The 6339-nt window shown below is 40.8% G+C and overlaps 1 long non-coding RNA gene across 2 annotated transcripts in view; it reads right to left on the reverse strand.

Moving 5' to 3' along the window:
* Positions 1–4544, reverse strand: part of LOC102479947 (uncharacterized) — a 15147-nt gene extending 10603 nt beyond the window's left edge. The window contains exons 1-3 of one of the 2 annotated variants that reach the window (XR_336565.2): positions 3966–4544; positions 3364–3490; positions 1656–1783 (exon numbers count right to left, since the gene is read on the reverse strand). This is a non-coding gene — a long non-coding RNA (uncharacterized LOC102479947). Of the gene's footprint in view, positions 1–1655; positions 1784–3363; positions 3491–3965 lie in introns of those variants that run through there. The other variant, XR_336566.2, reaches the window with a different exon arrangement.
* Positions 4545–6339: the final 1795 nt, after the last annotated feature.

The raw sequence follows: 6339 nt of genomic DNA on the forward strand, positions 1-6339 counted from the left end.
TATTTATGCCAATGCTGCCCAGAGACAGCTTAAATCAACGCGTCAGAAAGTACCTTGCTTCAAGTCCGGGCTTCTGAGTGAGGAGAGTTAATAGTTATGTATTCTGACAGGTCAACAAAATTAGAAGCATTTGTGTTTGCACTGAAATATTTCATTCTTAAGTCCTTGTAGTAAAGGTAACATGAAAATGTTGAAACATATTTTCTTGAACCTTAAAATAAAACTTCCAGTTGACATTACTGGCAACTACAAAGCATTTGTTACTGAAAATAACACTGTTCCATGTCTTGTCAAAAATAGAACAGCACGGGACCAGCAGATGGCGGAATGTTTATGTGACTGGACTCCCACGTAATCAACCGCAGTTCGAAACCCAGACCCAGAGGCTTAAAACTCACACCAGGTGCATGTGGTTTGTGCCCCAAATCCTGAGGGGAGAATGGAGGAGAAGGGATGGCGTGGCCATTCCCCCGGGGGATGATTTCTCACTTTCTGTTTCTCTGTCTCTGTCTCCCCAGTGAACACACGTGCCCTATAGCAAAAGTCTCTCTAAAATAAATACAACAGTACAGTAGCATATTGATCTATTCTAGATAGGTAGAACTAGTCAATTTTGACCAAGAAGATATTGCACAAAATGGGAACGGTATTACATTTGAACAACACGAAGACTGCAAAATCCTCACAGGGATCTGAGAACAGTCTTCTACATATTTGATGATTAATACATCAATAACAGGTGACTCAGCTACTACTTTAATGCCTTGATTTATAAACTTAACCCTCCTAACTATGGTGACAGGAGCAGCAGATAGTCTTCAACAGTTATTCATTTACTTTGAAATGATCTAAATATATGCCAACTCAAAGACATAAGATTTTTTTTTTTTGAGAGGTTTTTGCTATAGGGCGCGTGCGCTCACCAGACAGACACAGAGAGACAGAGAGACAGAAAGCGAGAAATCACCCCCCAGGGGGGATGGTCACGCCTCAGTCCCTTCTCCTCCATTCTCCTCTCAGGATCTTGGGCATGCACGCACACGCGCCCAGGGTGAGTTTAAGCCACCGGGTCCGGGACTTGAACCACGGTCAACTATGTGGGAGTCCAGTGACATAGCCATTACGCTAACTGCTGGTCCCAAAAGATATAAGATTTTTAAAAAATTATCAATAGCTTTAAAAAGAAAGTTTAATATATTAAAATATTAAACCACATCCAAATTATAATGAGTTGGTTTATTATCAGCAATAACTAACTCTCACTACAAAGAAAGAGAAAGAGACAAGGTGACACGGCATAAGTGTATGTATATACATATTCTGTTGGGATCATTTAACAATAGAGCATTCTGGATAAAACTGAACGTTTAGGGTACGGATCAAGAGCAAGAGTTAAAATTTATTTCTGAGCAAGTGACCTAAGGCAGTAAATGTATCGATGGTACTAGTCTTAGTGGAGTTTTAGCTGTAAGAAAAGGGTAAGAAAAATAGTAGTTGCCAAACTTGGATGAACAGTAGAATTATCTAGGGAGTTTTTTTAATTTTATTTTATTTATTCATTCATTCATTCATTTTTAAAATTTGACCAGAGAGAGATACAGAGAGAGAGAGTAAGCTGCCAGGTCTGAGACTTGAACCATGGTCGACCATGTGGGAGTGTCCAGTTCCCTTAACCACCACAACACCTGCTGGTTCCGTCTAGGGAGCTTTTAAGACAGCTGATTTCCCGCACTTTTTTGTCCTCAGAGCTCCTGATTCAGGCAATCTATTGGGGCGTTGGAACCTGCAAGTTAGAGAAGCTGTCTTGGTGACTCCAGCCATCAGCCAGGTACGGGAAGCTCTGCAGCAGAATCAGCCAAATATCACCAGGAGCAGATCCACCAGGATCCCCGAAGGCTCATTTTGTAGGGTCTCTTATTTGTGTGGGTGTCTTTCAAAGCACCATACCTAGTTTTATATTTGCAATTTTGTATCATTTTTTTTTTCTTAAAGGGCATTTCTAATGATAAAAGGCTTCAGTCCCCACAAAACTTGGATTTGCTCCTGGCCATCAACTACACTGTAGTTAGAAAACTATAGCCACAGGACAAAACTAGCCCTCTGCCGGTTTTTTGTATAGCCCACAAACTAACAATAGTTCTTACATTTTAAAATGGTTCCAAGACATCAAAAGAAAAATAACTCTTCAGGACATGTGAAAATGACATGAAATTCAAATTTCAGAGTCCATAAATAAAGTTAACTTGGCTCCCAGCCATGCTGGCTCCTTGATGTATTGTCTATGGCTACATTAGTGCTGCAGTGGCAGAGCTGAGGGGTTGCCACAGAGAAGCTGAGGCCTGTAAAGCCTAAACCATGTACTGTCAGGGCCAGTGGGTAACGTGATGGTTACTGTGCTAAACTCCCACAAGCCTGACCACAGTTTGCAACCTGGACTCAGTGGCTTGAAAATCACACCGGGCACATGTGTGTGTGTGCACACCCCAAATCCCAGGAGAATGGAGGAGAAGGGATTGTAGCAAGGCCAACGCTCCTGGGGGGTTGATTTTTCACTTTCCCTCTCACTGGCTCTCTCTGGAAAGTGCATGTACCTACGGGGGTGGGGGGGAGTGGGAATTAAAAAACCTTAAAAAAAATGACCATCTGGCCCTTTACGGAAAGTGTGTGGAACTCTGATCTATACCATCGAATGATAACATCATAGACACAATAGAGAACTGATTTGAAAGGTTGCTGTATTCAACATGCAAAGGCCGGTAGAGGAATTGTTGGATGTGAACGATTTGCAAACACTTCCAGTAGTAGAAGTGAGGAGTTTATTTTTTGAACATCTACACATGATTTCATTCAGATGTGAATATAGAAGACTTGACAGAACCATAGCATCAAACTCAAGGTCAGTTAGAGCCAAGTATCCTTAATCTGTAGGTGAGAAGAAACAGAGAGCTTTTGTCGTCTGCCTGGCTTGTCCTCCTGCCATCCAACTCACCATCCTTCTCGGATGATTTAAGATAGGATGATTCCTAGTAAAAACTTTCCTCGATAGGCTAGACAGCAAAATTCTTGGGTGATAGTTGCAAAAAATGTATGTAATTACATTGACTAGTAAGTATACAATAGTGTTGCTCTGGATTATAAAAATACAGTAAAATACTGCTGAAGTTGTACTTCTAAGTTGAGATCTCAGAGGTGGGTTAATCAATGAGTTAAAAACAATTCTACAAACAGAGCTAAAAAGCATTTGAACAATAATGATTGGGTGTATTGAGCAAGAACTGTGACAGATCATCGAATTCTGGCAGCAAAACTAATTAAAATATTGAGTTAGCTGTCCTTCTTCATAAAAGCATGACAGAAACTTACACAGAACTGTGAGGGTCATTCTGATGGCCTGATGTCTCAGGCAGGGAGGAGGAAAGTCCACCAAAAAAGCAGTCATGGTAGCAGTTGGAGTGGACACTGCTCAGGTTCTGTCGATGTCTCCAGTTTCCTAATCAGGCAAACAACCAGTGGAAAATTAGACCAAAGGGCAAATCAAGTGGGAAGATCTGTCCATGAAGATATGATTAGGCTGGGAAGTCAGTGATGAAGGCAGTGCTTTTTAATTAGTCAGTTGACTTTGCAGAGTTCATAAATGGATTATACAGAAGAAAAACAAGAAAGCTTCCCTTGCAGACTCGGGGCCTGGTACTTGGAGGATCCCAGTGGTCTGCTATTCCAGCCTCTGCTGGCGCCCCAGCTGTCTGAAGACAACTGTTCTGTGTCTTTTGGAGGTGCATATCCCCTGCCTTCCAAAGACCAGATGGAAATCTTATCCTGACTTCAGTCTGACTTTTCTATTCTCAAAAGAGAAGAGACTTGAGAGCTGAAAGGTAAGAGAATAGTTGAGTCCACCTAAAGGGTAAGTGATTTACCAGGCAGACAGATGGGAAAGAGGAAGGAAAGCAACAGCTTCGAGCACCTACCGTATACTAAGCACTTTGCACATGTCGCTCCAATGTCTCTTCGTCCCCTCAATATTGTTGATTCCACTTAACCTCAGGGGTAACAGAGAGTGTATGTTTCACGCTCCCAATCCTCTAGCCAGGAACTGTGAACTAATGGACTAGTGAATTCACGCATGTGAATGCTAAAATGTGAATGCAGGTCAGATTGTCTGCCTGCCCCCAGATCGCCTGCCATCCAACTTGCCATCCTTCTCGGGCAGCGTCTCCAAGCAGAAAAAGCAGCAGACAGATATGTTCTCCCACTTTCAAGGACCACCAAGACACCTACATTTATCAGAGTTAAAAAATCGCATTAAACTGGCACCTTTGATTAATTTATGATACCGTCTCTAAGGCGGGGAAGGTCGTATTAGCCATCTCAATCTTTCTTAAAATGAAGTGTCCAATTTTGAATCAAGGAACTGTTCTGTATTAAGTCCCCATGAGATGTTGCACAATTTAAACTCCCAATCTAGCTGTCAGAAATGGTCGCAGATGTGGATGCAAAGTTTTGCTGACTACAGGCTGTCCCAGGCAGGCAAGCAGCCCTCCTGGCCCCTCGCTCCAGCTGTGACTAGTTTCTTTTTTACCACAGTCCAATTAGAAGGGAGGTTGAAGTTCTTAGTCTTCCCTCCCCTGGGGTTTTCTTTCCACAGGTCATTATAGTAATGAGTCACATGGTCTTCCCAGGTGATGGTCAGTGGTAAAAATACAGCCAGGAGATCTTTAGAGGAATGATTAAGAGCTTCTGTAAAAATCAGTTAAGGCTAGATACTGCTGTTGGAAGTCCTCTAGTACATAGTTAGATTAATTTGTAGATATCCCTATTTCTTCCAAAACTATGTCCTCAAATTATTTTTTCCTCCCCTGATCACAAACCATTCTGAAGAGTCAAATAGAAAAAAAGCTACCATCAAGTAATGCTGTCTTCAAGAATCCGGTCCAATCTAAATTGAGTAGATGGTTTTGGTGTGTGTAAACCTAGGCCTAATCTCAGATTAAACAAAACAAATGGTAGCTAAAGAGATGGCCTCTTCAAATCTGTCTGCCTTGCCGCAGATAAACAAGCCAAGGCTTTCCTGATTTGTCATTCAGAAAGCTCCCTTTGCGACCTAGGAGAGAGAAAAAGAAGACCAAGCACCAAGCTAAACAGACATTCCGTAATTATAGGATTTTAAATTTGGAGTCACTTCACTTAATCTTTGCATGACCCAGAATTCAACTCAGAAGATTAAAAGAACAGCATTTTCAATTCTGTTCATAAAAATTAAGGACTTGGCTGGAGTTAATAAAGCTGAGGGAAAAAAAAAAAAAACATAAGCTGCTAGTCAAAGCAGCCTAATCCTTACTCTACTGCAAAGTGAAAAAAAATTTTTCATTGTACATTATTTCCATTATAGTAAGTACTGTACTTGCTTATAGGTTCGTAAAAGAGTACATAATATCTTAAAGGTGAATTGCTCTACGTCAGATTCCACTGTTGGAACAATCCCAGAAGCTTATCAGATCTAAATAAAAGATTGATGATGATTCTGAGTTTAAAATTTAATGTCTAAGTTACCTACTGAATTTTACATTACAAGAATGTTGACTCTACTGTAAATCAATAAAGTCAATTACGCTCTCTTATAGGATGCATTTTGTAAGATAAAACTTATTTACATATTATTGTGCCTTTTTGGAGGGTATTTACTTCCTTCAGTCACTATCATTTGTCAACAGTTTTATTTTGAAGGATTTAATGGATAATATTTAATACCCGGTACGTTAGAAGTACTAGCCTGCTACAAGCACCCTTTTTATCTGTAAACTGCTAACAGACATCATCATTTCTGCCTATCAACTTGGAATCCTGCACTTGTAGAAACAAAACAATCTACTAATCTGATATACCTAAATTCAAAGAAATAACTCAACTTTTAGCTACATTGAACCTGGTCCTTTTCCTTGCAAGAGTTTCGAGGCTGTACAATGCGTTATGAAGAAATGATTGATAGAGTAATCCGAACCGCGAGACTTCTCTGCACACAAGCGGTAGCGTCTGTTTATTCAACACCTTAGTTACTGTGTAAGTCTTTCCCCAAAGCCGGGTTACCAATTCACAGGAGCTTTATCTTTGTCTAAGTCCATCTCTCTAGTGAGTTAAAGGCTTGCGAGAGAAGGTAAATGACCTTTTATGGATTTGAAATGGACTGTGAGACTGAGGCTTGCGAAATGCCAGTCAGGGGCAGAGCAGCCGTTTATTGTCCCTGCACTCTCTCATCAACAGACTCACTGATCTCCTCATTCCCCAGCCTCCCAGAGGGAGAAAAAAACCATCTTACTAAATAATGCAGATGTAAACACTGTACAC

Source organism: Tupaia chinensis, unplaced genomic scaffold (genome assembly GCF_000334495.1).
Source record: "Tupaia chinensis unplaced genomic scaffold, TupChi_1.0 Scaffold139833_1, whole genome shotgun sequence".
Taxonomy (NCBI): domain Eukaryota; kingdom Metazoa; phylum Chordata; class Mammalia; order Scandentia; family Tupaiidae; genus Tupaia; species Tupaia belangeri.